Source organism: Octodon degus, unplaced genomic scaffold (assembly GCF_000260255.1).
Source record: "Octodon degus isolate 3935 unplaced genomic scaffold, OctDeg1.0 scaffold00087, whole genome shotgun sequence".
Lineage (NCBI taxonomy): Eukaryota > Metazoa > Chordata > Mammalia > Rodentia > Octodontidae > Octodon > Octodon degus.
The window spans coordinates 8612320-8628915 of record NW_004524663.1 but is presented as its reverse complement, the minus strand read 5'-3'; positions in this window follow the sequence as shown (position 1 = coordinate 8628915).

Sequence of the window (16596 nt, the reverse complement as noted above, 5' to 3'; positions counted from 1 at the left end):
AGGATACTAGGTCATTTCACCACCAAAAGACATTGCAGTAGACCTCAGAGTCAGGTGCTTTTATAAATAAGGAAAGGGTTCAGCAGTATTTATGTATATATAATTCGCTCAATTCCAAGCAACAAAGTGGGTGACAGCACTCTGCCATCTGCCAGCTCAAATTATTTTTGTCATCACAGATTAAAAATTCCATTTTAATATTCAGCAGGGAAATGACTTAATCTTGGTTGGCTTTAGGCAACTTCTAAAAATTTGTTTCTCCTTCACAGCAGGCTTATAAAAGCTAATGAAAAGAACTAATATTGATTGATCAGTCATTATGCCCCAGGGAATGTGCCAACCATCTTACCCATTTAGTTTCCTTTGTGTCATCTCTCGAAGTGATGAAGTCAGTGCTGGAATCATCCCTGGTTTGTGGATGGAGAAGCAGCCTCTATGTGGATCTCCCTTGACTGCTGTTGTTGTCATCTTTCCTTTTTCCTGTTTTTGTTATGTAGTTATCAAGGCTTCCAGCCTATATATGATTTTTTTACCAAATGACTTCTGACAGAGAGAATTCAGATACTGGAGATGTAAGAAGACCGAGGGCCTGTCCTCCAGGAGCTGACATACAAGAGCTGCACCTAGACATTGTAGTATGAGCTGCAAGTGCAAGCCATGTATGCACACATGTACATGTGTGCTTTTATAAAAGTCCAAAGGGATAGGTAGAATAGACTTTAATGATATTTTTCATTTAACCCAGTAAATGTGAAATGTTATTTAAACATGAAGCCAGGGTAGAAAATTATTAATGTGGTATTTAAAGCTCTTTTTCCTTTGTCCTATGGTTTTACAGTCTAGTACTTTAAGCCTTGTGTATAACAGTACTTGGCGATTTGGATTAGTCTTGCCCGAAGAGCTACACTCCATCATTGTGTAAGAGCAGTGGCCATTGTTTTGCTTAGTATAAATGTGAAGGGAAACACTAAGGCATAGAGTGGTTATTTTAAGCTATTGGGGAAGGTAATGGATGGAATGATCCCCAGGTATTGTAGGAGCACAGCAAAGGGAAACTGTTGGCCCTGCAGCTGGGCTCAAGGGAACATCCAGAGAAGATCTCTGGGCTACACAAAGATAGTGTGGAGCACAGTCACAGAAGGCCTAATATGAGAAGCCAGACGTTTGGCTTGACTCTCTGCAACTCTGCAGTGTCTTTCATATACTTTAGGTCATTTGGAATCAGGATCACCTTTGAGACAGGTATTTGTAGCCAGGACTACTGGCGGCCTCCCTATTGTACTCTTTCTACTCTAATGAAAGTATTCTGTTCTAGTAGAGCTCAACTCTGCATTCCCCAACTTGCCTTTCAAATGAAGATGGTAAATGAGGTAGCTGGTTAAGTTTTCTCAGGAGTCTCCTTTTTTTGTTACATGCAGACACACTTAGTCCTAATTCATACAGAAAACCTAACTCCCAAGTTAGTTCCATTCATTCATTTTACAGAGGGATTCACCAAGAATCTGAAAGGATCACACAGTGAGTGGAGGTGATGCAGGCAAAACTGAAGAGCAGGGTTTCTGGCTCCAAAGCCTCTGCTTTATTTGTTGTCTCACTTTATTTCCTAAGGATATGGTTTCTGCTCCTTCCTCTTCTCTATTGCTGTACATGGAGGACTCAGCTGTCATAACAAACAGAGGCTACATAGTTCCAGGTGCTGATTAGTGACATTCTGTGTGGTCTATCTGGTGATAAGGATGGTGGTGGCCCCTGTGTCCCCTCCCCTACTGTGACTAAAGTGTCCTTTGCCTCACTTCTCTGGTAGGTGACACAAGGAACACAGCGACCAACAAGTGACTGTCTTCTGCCTGCTTCTAATCTCCCCAGCTCCAAGGCTGGCTGCTTGCCTTCAGGTTTCTTCTGGCTATTTCTCTAGGGTTCTCTGATTTGGGTAGGGAGGAGGCTTGCATGGGTGCTCCTCATCCTGCAGGTTCCGGATGGTGTAGGCACATGGCCTGCCCCTCTCTCCCCATTCCTGCTGTTAACCTCCTGGTTATGACCTTGCTCATTTAGATCCCTAGAAAAGGCAATGCTATTCAAATCTGTCAGTTCTGCAACTCATCTTCTGCTCTGCAGAGGGCTTCTTAGGAGGAGGTTGCTGACTCAAGGCTAAATGTGATTGTGGCAGCCCAGTCAACTGCAGGATTCACACTGCCGGCAAGTTGGCCCGATCAGCCAGCGGTTTATCAAGCATCTCACTTTTCTGCAGAGCTTCCATTAGCCTGCCTTTGCCACCCACGGATGGCCTGAGCCAAGTGCCTTGGGCTGCCTGCCTCACTGGCTCCAAGTGTGGCCAGACTCTAGCCACAGCTCATCCTTCCAGATGGATGTTCTCACAGCTGACCTGAAGCTTGTCACCCCAGAATTTCTCTGGCCTGGTGTGCTGATCTGCCTGCTTCTTATTGTGTCTGTATCTAAAGCAGACATGAGCATACTTTGTAAGGAAAAGGCTGTCATAGTTGGGTTCCGTGGTCTATTCGCTTTTTTGCACGTACTCAACCCTGCCATTGTAGCATGAAAGCACCATAAACAACATGTAAACAAACAAGTCTCCATAGACTGTCTTCATGGACACGAACATTTAAATTTCATGCAATTTTCATTTATCACCAAATACTCTTGTTTCAATTTTTATCCATGTAAAAAGATTTTCTTAAAAGCTATTCTTATGTTATGTTATACACTGAAACCATCAGGAGAATAGATTTGACTTATGACCCTAGTTGGACAAACTCTGATCCAAAAATCCAGGTGATGTGATGGTTTTTAAAAGTACGGTTTTGAGGGAATTCAAATCCTGATACTGTTACCAGTAAGCTACATAACTGAACATTATGAGGCACTTCTTCATTCAAAGCTTCGATTTCCTCCTTTGTGAAATAGAGATCGTTTTAATATGTGATATACAGGGCTGTTGGTTGATAACACAAGTAACAGATGGGATATATGATATATGATATGTATATATGTACATATCTCCCAGCACACTGTAAGGGGCCACTACGAATGCACCACTAGACTAGATACACAGGAAATCCAAAACTGAGCCAGACACGCCTGGAGCCTGGCGCCTCGCATGGCAGTGGCTGTGCGCTTCCCTATCTGCCACCTGCAGTAGAGGGATCTTGTCTGCAGGAGGGATACTGTAGTGATAGTTTGTCACCTCACTGTTGAAGAATAGTTTGGGAGTTTGGGGATGCTTAGAGCATCTTTTCAAAGAGAGAGCCAACCCGGTACAGAAGAGCCAGACCTGACCCTTCTGCTGGTTACTAGGAGTCTGATATAGTAGAAAGAAGCTCCCACTTCACTAGATATCTGGTGTGAGTTTACGTTCTCTAAATCTGATATGAGTTCATGTTCTCTAAGTCAAAGAAATCTATTTTGCAAATAGAGCAGAATCTATTTCTTGGGGGAAAGAAAGCTTCTGTCGGAGAGAGACAGAAGGTACCAAGGACCCTGGCTTCTCTAGGGATTGTTATAGGGTAAACCCACAAGGTGAGGCAGGTCCGATGTGGGAAACATGGGAATTTGCAAGATGTGCATGAGGTAGGATGAACTATGTTCAACCAGTAAGATTACAAATACAATTGCTGGGGCCACGGAGATGGCTCAGTGGAATAAGCACTTCCCTGGCAAGTGCAAGGGCCTGAGTTCAATCCTTGGTTCTGCAAATAAATAAATAAATAAATAAATAAATAAATAAATAAATAAAACAATTGCTTAGGTAAAATTGATTAAATCAAGATCGAAGGAGGAAGTGAGCCATTTGGCAAGCAGGCATGAATACAGAACAGGACATTTATGGTAGGGAGTTGTATTAGTGACTCTTCCTGGCTTTCTCAAGGTGATAGAGACCTATTTAAAATATCCACCCATGCTCATGTGTAGGGAGGTAAGGGGGTGCATTTGTTTCATCTTTTGTCTTGAGGTCGGCACGCAGTGGAGATGCCTGTCTCTCCCACAGTGTATTTTGTCTTCCATACTGGCTCATGTGAAGGCCTAGTCTTGTCTGACGGCCTGTAATATTTCTGTCTAACTCGGCTGCCTACAACTCCACTGCTGCTCTTGAAGTCCATCCTCACTTGCTTGCATCCCCTGCTCTTGCCTTTGCTCACAGTCCCTCGGGAGCCACTGCAGTACAGCTGCCACTCTCCACCATTTGTAAGTCGTCCTGGTTGATAGTACCTGGCCATTAGTGAATTTCTGTTAAGTCAAATTTTCTCTAATAAATTCTGTATACTTTGTTAAAAACTCATTTGCATTCTTTTAATTTCTGCTTGAAAACAAATCTTACTTTTACCTTTCTTTGTAGCATTACCACTCAATTTGAGCTCTGACTAGAATCCTAAATGGCACATCATCTGGGGACCACTAGTCTGGATTGCTGTCTTTATCTCCTGAATGCTTTACGTCTTTAGAGCTCAATGATGCTAACATTATATCATAAAACACTGGGATTTCTATATGATGTGAACAGAGCACAATGTTCTAAATTGGTTTTCTCTTCTGTAATATATAAATCATGGGACATCCTTCTGTTATAATAATCAAAGATGGTGTTCAGGTACAAAGAGCTGATCTCATCTCCAGAAAGAATTGATAAATTCTTAGCAACACTCTGATTCTTTTTAGTTTGTGTCCTGAAGTCTTCCTGAATCTATATTCCCTGCCAATCTTTTAGCAGCCCATGCGGCTCCTGTCCTGTGCTGCTCTGCGCCACGCTGACCTCTCATGCTTGTAAATCAGGCATTTTATCCAACCTCAGAGCTGTCTCTGTCTTTAACTGCAGTTACTCGAGTTCAAGCTTTGAAACTAGAGAACTTTCCATTCTTTTTTGCAAACCTTTTAGGAGAGTCTTTTTATTCTAAGAGACTTTAAAAATGCCTGCTGCAGCTGCCAGTTACCTTGGGAGTTACTCCTTTCATTTTTGCATGGCTATGATTTTTTTTCTGTTCTGTCCACTCTTTGATCTACCTTCTGCTGGGATGGTGGGGAAGGTTTTGAGATTATTCTAGAATTTTGAAGTATGAAAGAAACTTCCAAGTTGGGTATGAAATGAAAAGCTGTCCAGTACAGAGCTGCGGCATAACACAATTCCAAGGAATATTATTCTCTCTGGAGCCTGGGTGAGTGTTGTAAACTGGAGTTATGTTCACCAGAGCCTAAGCAAATGGGGCTGCCCACTTTTAGCTTTTCAGCCTCTAATACTGTGAGCTAAATACATGGTTTCCTTATACCTACTCAGTTCCTGATGTTTTGTTATAGCATTAGAAACAAACCAAAACATTGCCTGACTCATGAGAAAAAAGGAAGAACGAGAGGAGGGTGTACGAGAGACGGAGTAAAAGCCTAGAAGCACTTTTCAGAGCTTCTTTTGTGCTAGGCATTTGTCCAAAGGCTTTATATTAATGCTCTTAATTACTAGGTATTTGCTTCTTAGTTGTGGAAATAAGTTCAGTGCAAAGGAAACAGGAAATTACCATCAAACCCTTCTTTTTTGAATTAAAAAAATTATTAGTACTTGTTTGCAGTTCATAAAGTAAAACTTCACGAGGGCGGCTGGTGCATGGATATGACACATCTTAACTCCTGTTTCTTTCTCCTTCCCCTCCCCCATCATCTCTTGATCCCCTTCCCATTTGAGAAACAGCTGTCTCTCTACCTCCTATGACCCATCTTTGGTTTTGCTCTTTTAATTTTGCATTTTTCATGGAAGAGAAACCATGTAACCTTCAGGCTTGTGTGTCTGTTTTATTTCACTTAACTCTTCTCAAAAACTCCTGTACAGGAGAACGGTTGCAAGAGATGATGAAGAAGCCTTGCTTTTGATGTTATATCACCAAGGGACTTTCCACGAAGCTTGACCTCTGTTATTCCAGACCGCAGTCCCTTCACACTGGAAACCAGGCCACATGCAGCTTGCACTGTGAATCAAAGTCTCTCTGCTGGAGGCTTTGCTTTAGGCACATCTCCTCCTCCTCCTCCTCCTCCTCCTCCTCCTACACCTGCTCCTGCCCCTCTTCCTCCTCCTCCTACTCCTCCTCCTACGCCTCCTCCTGCTCCTCCTCCTGCTCCTCCTCCTCCTCCTCCTCCTCCTCTTCCTCCTCCTCCTCCTCCTCTCCTCCTCCTACACCTGCTCCTGCCCCTCTTCCTCCTCCTCCTACTCCTCCTCCTACGCCTCCTCCTGCTCCTCCTCCTGCTCCTCCTCCTCCTCCTCCTCTTCCTCTTCCTTTTCCTCCTCCTTCCTGCCTGTGTGAAGACCTCCTTCTGACCTTGGTCCAGGGCTCACTTCCTCTGGGCAGCCCTGCCTCATGGAATACATAGGACTCCATCTCATCAGATTTTTTAATACACATTATTTTACACGATGTTTTGCACAATAGTATGTGGCTTTGTAAGAGTTTGTGTGTCTGTCAGTCTGCCTGTCTGTCTTGTCCACCTGTCTCTATCCTCTTTGCCATCATATATTCCTTGTGAGAGGAAGCTGCATTTCTCTTTGTCCATAGCTCCTCCGTAGCCTCTGCTCCTGAGCCTAGCACGCAGCAGGTCCTCAATAAATGCTTTTTAATAAGGGGCTGACTTACTGCCAGCTCTGGCCCCCTTGGCTCCTGTTGTTCTGAGGCATGCAGCTTTTCAAGAAAAGCTGGCTTTCTTGGCTTCCTTCCACAGTGCTGTGTGGATTTCAATGGTAGACCTTCAAAGAAAAAAACCAACACTCAGAAAGAGCTATCCTACCATTGGGACACTGTAAAGAAAAATCCTCAGTGGAGAGGAACGGTAGGGGTTGCTCAGATAAAATTTACACCTATACCCTTTCACTTACTTCAAGAAAAATTTTAAAAAATTGTAACACTTAAATTTATGTATTCATGTATATGTACACAACTTACACTGGTAAGGGCAGGATTGGATGCCAGGTAGACTGGTTTGAGTATGAGCTCTCAACCTCTGCATAATATACTTCTACAATGTATCTTGTGAGATGTGTGTGTGTGTGTGTGTGTGTGTGTGTGTGTGTGGGTGTAGCTGCCTGTAGACACTACAGAAGCAATTTCAAAAGCCAATGTTTTACATAAAATTGTTATCCCTGTTGCTTTGACTGTGATAAATCAAGCATTGTATAATTGATGAACATCTGGCTTATAAGGAAAGTGAATCTTTAATACATTTCTGAAAAAACTTTGCCAGCCTAGAATAACAGATGTCCAGCTTTCAAAGAGTTATCTCAAAAGAAGGCATACCTACTATTACGCTTAGAGAGCCTTTCATGAGGTTGTTGCACTTGGGGTTCCAGATGGTTCCATGTAGCTGGTCTCGCTGGTTGGACCTGAAGCCATGCCCCCATCAGTTATGTTGCATAGATACATTACAGATTAATTTTGTCCTAGCCTCTCTTTCCCCCAAGCCACCCTTTATTTGTACCCAGTCAGCCCGTGTTCTGAGGTAGTGTATATACCTTAGGGACATCCCACTCCTTCTATCTGGAAGGCAAATACTGGTGCTAGAGTAAGCCTTGGCCTGGCTGTTTGACTCTGAGAAAATGATGTATCTCTCCATCACACAGTAGAGATCATGATTCCTCTCTGAAGTAGAGTTCACTGCATAAGTGTGAGGATGTCACTCAGTGGAGCACTTAGTACGTGTGTGCTTGCCTCTGGCCTGGCTAAGACTGGCGGCAGGAACTCTTTCTCTTCTTCACTCCGGTTGTTCTTTTGTGCTTCTCTTCCTTCATGCTTCTTTCCCCAGCCACCTCTTTTTCACGTTGGTTCCTGGGCAGCTGCTACTGCGAAGTCAGTGCAGCTGCCATCTGCTTTCGGCATATGGAACCAAGGCTGTTGCTTCCAAAGTCCTTGTGTTTGCTGTTCAGAGTAGGGTGGGTTATTACGTGGAAGTGAGGCAGAAAATTTTGCTGTGACCTAAAACATCTTGTTAGATCTTCTTTTAGTGTGGATGAAACAAACTGACCAGGCTTTCTACCCATTTGTCTGTCCACCCATCTATGCATCCACATTCCGCCATCTAACCCCAATATATTGAGTTTCATCTTATATCTATAATAAAAATTCAAAATCAAGAAATATATAGGGGGACTGGAGAGATGGCTCAGTGGTCTAAAGCACCTACTTGAAACAAGCTTGGCAAAGCACAGGGACCGCAGTTCGATCCCCAGCACCACATGCCAGCCAGACCCGCCCCCTGGTGGGCTGAGCTGGCCACACACACACACAATAAATAAATGTAATAAATAAAAATAAATAAATATTTAAAAAAAAAAAGAAGTCATTTGTTAAAGAAATATATAGGAAGTATAGAAGGCTAATGCTGAAATGAAGTTAAAACGCAAATCTGGACATTGAAGAGCCCATAAAAATTATTGTCAACTCATGATTTTTCTTTAAGTGTCCTGGAACTTAAGCAAAAGAAAAAAAAAGTCTGCGTGTAAGGCACTTAATATGTGGTACAGGGGCAGGTGGGGAGAACATGCCAAATGCAGCTCCTCTTGGTACTGAGATCTGAAGAAAATTTTCATGGGCATTCCTAGTACGACTTGGAACATGCTTCCATACATGATTATCAAGGGCTGTAGACTGCGCTCATCAGGAGCCGCATTCCTATTAAGAACTAGAATATCTCTCCTAGCAAAGAATTCTGGACTTGACACTCATTCCTGTGCAGGATTGCAGTAAAAACTTCAGATAAGACACGTAAAAATGGAACCATTATTTCCAGTTGCAAAAGCACTGAATGATAATCAATATCCTTGGATTTAATTCTTCTTCTGTTATAGGGAGCCCTTCCTGGTCCTCACCTCAGCCAGAGAAGTTTATATTGAAATCCCATTGGGTAAATTGTTGGAATCCCATCAGGTTAATCCCAATCTACCATACCCAGGATAACTCACAGTGAGATCAAAGACACTAAGGCATATTCGTAGTTGTGGGAGCCAAGAGATCCTAAGCTTAGCTATGAGGATGGCTATCTGGAACAAAGGCCCAGGGCCACACCTGGGTTTTATTCATTTCTGAAGGATATTCAGAAAGCGTAATCTGGATTACACAGCTGAGATAGTGCCTAATGCCTTGGTATTGGAGCTTTAACTCTGATGTGTAATCTTTCAAGTCCCAGGAAGTGAGAGCCCCTATCTCGAGGCTGGATCCCGGCGACAGTGTGGCGCATCAAGTCTATATCCCACACGTCCTGGCTCGCACAAGGCAACAGCAGGTGGGCTTTCAGGGAAATATGCCTGCCATCTTCAAAGACCACCAGCAGCACCTCAGCTGGACCAATACGCATTGCTTCAAGCCAGTTGATAAAATCTGAAAGGTGCAACAGACATGGTGAAAGGGAAAGAATTTATTCAATGGGAAGGAAAAGCTGGGATGAGGAAAAAGACAAATGAAAGAAAGGAAAGAGATATATTTATTTATCAACACAGAATGTTTTGGATAATTGTACTGCTGATTTCTGCTGGTCTTTTGAAAGGAGCAGTTAATGCTTAATTTTTTTCCTTTTATTCTTACTAGTTTTTCTTTCTTTCTTTTGAATTTCTTACAATTTATTTGTTATTATTTGTTTTTTTCCTTTAAACCAATATTGTACATTTGTATCTCTTAATCATGCTATACAGCAACCATTGTTGAATTCCTAATTTTTTTTTTAAAGAAAGCAACATGAATTTAAAAAAAAAAAAAAAAAAGCCAACTGAAGGGATAAAGCAAAGTTCTGGCCAGCTCTGAACATACCAATACATAAATAGGGTCAGTCAGGCTCAGCCAAAATTGTCAGGAGACAATTGCTCCTCTTTCAAGGAGAGTCACCCAGGTGGTCCTCCACATTCTCTTGGGTTCATGTTAATCCCTATTCTATATAATAAGAGAATAGGTTGCTCTTGATCAAATTGCATCAGTGCAACTAATGCTGAATCCATTGGTTATTGAATTTATTAAGTTCTTGTCATAGTAGCAGATAATTAGAAATATTTATTAAGAATTTGATAGCATAGGGCCGGCCTGATAGCTCCGTGGTGCACCTGCTTAGGCAAAGCCCAGTGCCCGGGCTTTGATCCCTGGCACACCGCACCAGCTCCACCCCGGGGGCAGGGGCCCCTGAGATGGCGATTGAGACTGGGCGTGGTAGTGAAGCCTATAATCCCAGCACTTGGGAGGGTGAAACAGGAGAATCACTAAGAGTCCAACCTATGTAGTGAGACCCTGTAGACCTTGTCCTAGATAAATAAATAGAATTTGATAGTGTAGGAGAAGCTATAAATGGAATTCTTTTGCTACTGTAGAAGTCATACGTTTGAGTTACATGTGACTGTTGATCATAGGGGAAGAGACTATTCTAAGGAAAACTCATTTTCCCACCGTGGGCCACTCGTATTCACATCAAAATATGTTGTTGGAGAATGACCGCGACTAGCAAGCCAGAACTTACCTAACTGATTTCCAGCTTGAGCCTCTCCTGATAGCCAACTGCCTTCATTGCCAAGAAATTCAAGAAGTTCTTTCACAAGCATAAAATGAAATTATCAATTGATTTTTTTTAAAGAAAAAAGCATAATGAAGTATGTTTTGGGATCATTTTCTTCAGCTTTTGTGACTGTGTGCTGTTTTAGCAATAGAAGGGAGTTTCTGGACATTTTAAATTACAAATTTGCTGTCCACCGAGTTCTGTAATGCAGGCTTTGGTGTACGAGAGGTACAGACTCAAAGGCTTCCACGGCCCGATAAGCTGGTCTGGGAAGGAAGAAGTGGGTTCACTGGAGATGAAGATGAGTGGAGATGATTACCGGGCCTGGAGATCTGCTCCTCGCTGAAAAGGTCGCAGTAGCTACTCGCACGGTTCTGATTGTTGCCACATAGAGATTCAGACGCCACTGCGCCTGTCATTCAATTATTAGCAGAAATACACATTTTCTATAAGATTTCTCTGACTTATAAAATATATTTGACCAAATTAAAACATTCACATCGACTGGATTTAACTTCTGCTCAATTTTCATACAGTGAATCACCTGTATAAATACAGAGGTGAGAATAGAAAAACAATCGAGCCAAGGAGGTACATGCCTTTCCATGTTTTTGTGCAATTACTGTAGCTGCACTTCGCTGAGAGCTATAGGGGTGTTTTACTCTCTAAGCAAATGAAGGCAAGATTACTTTCTCAGAGAATTAAGTAGCCATGCTTGCATACCATACTGCTTCTATGTGGTATTATTAAATCCAGTTTGGGAAGAGAACTAGATTTTTTTCTTTTTTAATTTTTTGTATTTTAGGGAAGGGTCTACAGGGTGATCAGGCTCTCACTACTAGATCAGACTCATAGTGATCCACCTGTTTACATCCTCCCAAGAGCTGGGATTATAGGCGTGTGCCACCACACCCAGTCTCAGTTGCTGTCTGAGGGTGCCCTGGGGGCCAGGCCGGCACAGCGGGCCTGGGGATTGAACCCCTGGCCCCTGTGCCTGCTTGCAGGCAAGCTTCAATCTGCTGAGCTATTTGGCTGGCTCAAGAGAACTAGATCTTAAAAAATCATTTTGTGAAACTAACAAAGAAACTACTTGTCATCCAAACTGGTCTTTTCTTGTGATTAAAATCTCAAGTGGACCAACTACAAAGTACTTGCTTTTCTCTATCTTTCAAGAAGTGCAGAATTTCTCAGCTTAGTTTGTGGGTGTTTTTCTCTCGTTTATGTGTGAGTAATGTGTAAAGAGAAAGCCCCAGAGACTATTAGATCAACCTGTTATGCAAAACTTTCACCAAACATATAAAGTGCTCCAAGCATTGTGTAGTAAAGGAATGGGCTGCTGTCTGAATTTTTAAAATTTTAAATTATATGATGCTAATGCTTCCCCGAAGTTACCTGTAGTGGGGTTGTAAGGAGCGCGGCACACAGTTGATTTCAGGTGTCAAATGTCACTTTAAAAAATGCGTAAATCTAATCAAATTAGAAATGTGTCTTTATGCCACCTGTTCAGCGTCCACCTGGCTGCTTTACCTGCTGGGAAGCGTGCAGAAGCCTGGAGAAGCTGTGACTGCTAAGCAAACAATAGTTCATGCTGCCACATAAATAAATTAGTCCCTTTGAAAATATATGTTAAATGTACCAGAAGGTACCTTCTGGCTTCGCTTAGTGAACCGAAGCACCATTTATCTTTGTACAAACCTAGGGACCTTCAAATGACTGGGCAGTTTTGCCAATTTCAATCTTGATTCTCAGTAATGTGAATAAGAGATGGTCTTCACTGTGAAAGGTTAAAACACAATGGTGGAAATGGGTACAGTCATGCAACTGGCTCACCTCCAGGGAAGAAAGCATGGAACGGGTTAAAAAGTACTCAAAATGGATAAAACCTTAAGGACATACAAAACTGTTAATAAGAAAACTATGAGCAAAACAAAATCACAAACAATTTCAGTAAGCGCAAGTAACTAGTGGTAGCTCAGAAAATAAAAAAATAAAAATAAATAAAAAATGTACAATGGGAAATTTCTGTTTCAGCCAAGGCTACCATTAAAAAATAGTTCAGATAAAAACAGAAAAGTTAGTGCAATGAAATGTGTCCTGGATTTGAGGCCTTTCAGAAGAGGAGACAGCGTGGCTGGCAGGATACCTGCACTGGGTAGCAGATGCCCCTCGCAGCTCTCAGGTGGTAGGTGACCTCCCCCACCTCCAGCTTCCTCTCACCTCATCTCTCTCAGTTACCTTTGCACTTGGCCCTCAGACTGGACTGGCCATCACTCCCTCACAGCACCATGATGTATCCAGAAATTGTTTTAAACCATAGCTCTTTTGTATATAAAAGGGATCCAGACTAACAGTTTTCTAGGATGTCCAGGCAAACCAAGACATAGGATCACTCCTTGCCCCCATTAAAGACCTAAATCCTGTCTCTCTTTGAGTACAGTGCCGGAGTCTTCTGACTCAGGTGGAGTTACCTTTGGGTCAAGAGCTCATTGGAACATTTTAGAAGTGCTCATGTTTTTTGTTTTTTTGTTTTTGTTTTTTAATCAGTGCTAAGGTTCTGAGAGCAGTGTGGTTCTGGAATTTGCTGATACTATAGTCATATTGTATATTGTATATTCCCTCCCAAGGCATCAAGCTAAAATATTAATATCAAGAAAGAAAGGGAGAGAGATAGTGAACACACACACACACACACACACACACACACACACACAATCTTAACAGCACTGGAGGACAAAGTCATTTCTGAAAATGGAATTACAAACCTGTTCTTTTAGCCTTGTGAGCCATGAAATTTCTACATTAGTTGGACTTGAGTTTCTTATTCCTCATCCAGAAATAAATTTTCAATGGCCTGCTTTTCTTAGAATCTTGCTTCTTTTCTACTTCAGTTACCCTGCTGCCCAAGGCTGTCCTTTACCTACTTGCTTTTGGGAAATTATGTGGTTCTCAAGTTCTAGACTTTCCTACTGGACAGATAGTACTAATGTTTACATTCCAGCTTGCCACCCCAACAAGCACTTAACTGGTTTTGAAGATATGCATCAATAATTTCTCTATTTTGACAAGACATGAGTCCAGTTGTTTTTGTATATTATTCTTAGAGCTGGGTGTGGCTTGTACCTGTAATCCCAGAACCTGGGAGGCTGAAGTAGGAGGAATGTCATGTGTTCAAAGCAAGATTGGGCAGCATAGTGAGTGAAGGCCAGCCTGAATGTATAACCAGACCCTGCCTAAAATAAAAAAAAGAAAAAGAATAATAAATACACAAAATTCTTCCCAATGGTCAACAATCACTCCCAGCAGTTTGCATCAACAGCACTGAGTATCAGGTATGTGTTACAGAAAGTAGATTTGGTTTGGTTGCTAATTGCAAAGCTTTGAGAGAAGAAAAAACTCAAATACTATATTAAGTTTCTTAGAGCTCCTCAGTACCTTTGTCTTAAGAGAGGTTGATTTGACAGCTGCTCTCAAAGAATGCCTACAAATTCTTTCTAAAGAGGAGACAAAAGTACTAACAGAGAAAAAAAATTAGCTTTAAATTCCATAAAGCTCTCTATTTTTCCATTTTTTAAATCTTTGCAACAGATATGTACAAAGCCTTAAAATAATGCTGTTTTTGTTGGGCATTTGTAGAACCTGATTTACAGCTAAATACTTCTGCTACTTTACTAAGTAAATCTGCCCATATGAAACATACAGAAGGTCATCCTTATGTCTAATTTTCTCAGTGACAGAGTTCTCTGCATGCCTACGTGCATTCACATCTCAGTCTCGCTTCAGCTCTCATTACCTGAGAGGTCTGTGCTTTTCTTTAGCAATAGATACAACAATATAGCTTTATGGGAAATTCCCTCAAATTTATTTTGTAATTATTAACTATGGCAGGTGAGTTAAGAATGACGTGAGAATTATCTTATGCAGATATATTTCTGTCTGCTAAAAATAGAGAAGCAAAAATATGTTGATATGGGGGTTCAGATAACAAATTGTTAATACACTTAAAATGCATAATGCATAAAAGGAAATTTGTTTCTGCCGTAAGTTTAATTAACTAGGATTGATTAAACTTTTCTCTTTAAGTAATAGGGTGACTGAGCCCAAATAATTAAGTTTGTGCCCTTCCGATTCAGGAAAAATAAGTCCAAGAAAAGTAAGTCCCTGATTCTAGGGCAATTGCTTTGGGAGAAATAAACCAAGTAGGAAATGGGGGTAGAAGTGTACAGAAAAAGCAGAAAAAGAGGAGAAAAGAAGGAAGAAAAGAGAAAGAAGAAGAGGAGAGGGGGGAATCAGGAAACAAGAAAGAAGAGAGGAAAAAAAGCATCGGGAATAAACAGGAACAGGAAGAAGAGAAGAGGGGAGGAGGAAAGGAGAGGGGAGACATGTTTTCATTCATTTACTCAGGCATTCAGTAATATTTATTGGATACTTACTTGTTGCCAGAAAGGGTAATAACAAGCACTAGCAATGAATGGTGAATGCATCTTTCTTCTATTAAAAGATCTTACCATCTTTTGGGCAAGACAGAAAAACAATGCCAGACAAAACAATAATTGTCACACCATATGTGATGCAGAGGCTCACCAGGGGCTGACATGGAGATGAAGGGCAGTATCACCACTGTGCGTGTCCATCCATCTTGCCTGTGTGATGTCCACAGGTGCAACCACTCCTTTCCACCAATGAGCAAATAGGGAGTCACCTTACCTGCCCTTGCTAAGCAAGAGTCATCCCAAGGGGGAAATGCCTAAGTCAAGGGAAGCAAATGTGTGGGGCAAGCATCAGCGAGGCCAACTTGCTTCTTTGTGTGCTGATTCCAGAAAAGTAGATACACAGTTTTGCTTTCTGTGGATGCCAAATAAAAATAATTTTTGGGCAATGTTGAGCCTTGAGATAAATGGGATCTGCTAGCTCTTCTTCAAGACCACCTAGATGCAGTTCTGCAGCAATATGGAGACCCTGACATCTATTTTAGAAAGCTATCTGCACCTTAGTATGTTGTCATTTATATGATTTCTGGTAGAATTCAGGGACATGCGGCCAGAACAGCTGAGGCAGGCAGGCAGGTATTACCCTTTCCTGGCACAGAAAGATCCCAGTGTCATGATAAAGAAACTCTCCAGATGGAAATCCCTGCCGACAGTATCACTTGTAAATAGTAGCTATTTAAGAGAAGTGAGCAAACAAACAGATCCCTTCAATCTGGTCTCGTAGAAGTAGCAACAAAAAGGAGTTATGCCTCTACTTGTCTGTAATAGAAACTCAAGAGTAAAGCTGCGTGCTAAAATGGAAAATAATGGATTGTCAAGAAGTAACTTAAAGCTGAGAATTGGAGGGAAAGAGTTGAATCTTGGTTGAATTATGGTGCGGCCGTCTTTGTTAAACATCTACAGGGGAGGGAGTTACACCTATGTAATCCGTGTGTTTCTGCTGAGAAAGAACAAAGTGTGCAGGTCTTCAGGCTGAGAGGTCATTGTGGCTGTCCCATCAGGTCATCCCCTGCAGAAACTGGAAGCGAGCATAGCCTTTGAAAGCTGTCGTCTAACTCATGACACAAACTTCAGTTGGAAACTCAGCTTGCACTAAGGGAAGGTAGGCCCAGTCTTTTTTGGTTTTGTTATTTTTAGACAGGATCTTGCTGCGTAATGCAGGCAGGTTGAACTCACTATGTGGCTCTGGGCTGGCCTCGAACTCACTATGTGGCGTGGGCTGGCCTCGAACTTGTGGGAATCCTCTAGGTCATCCTTCTGAGCGCTGGGATTACAGATGTACACCACACTGGCTGTATCCCCTGCCCTTGTATACTCTGCCCGTTTTCCTCAGACTTCAAGAAAATACTGCCACAGGGGCCTCTAGATTCCAGAGTAACAGTCTTACCCATAATAGAGTCTTCCACCTCTCCCACTCTGAGCAGCTGAGGGAGAGCCAGAGTGCAAAAGTGAACTTCCTTGGGAACTGTCCTGATCTCACAAAATTAGCTAACTCCTTCAAACATAAAGAGACTATAGATTTGACACTTCCCTGGCTGCTCCAAATGAGAGAGGGAGGGAGGGAGGGAGAGAGAGGGAGAGGGAGGAAGGAATAGGG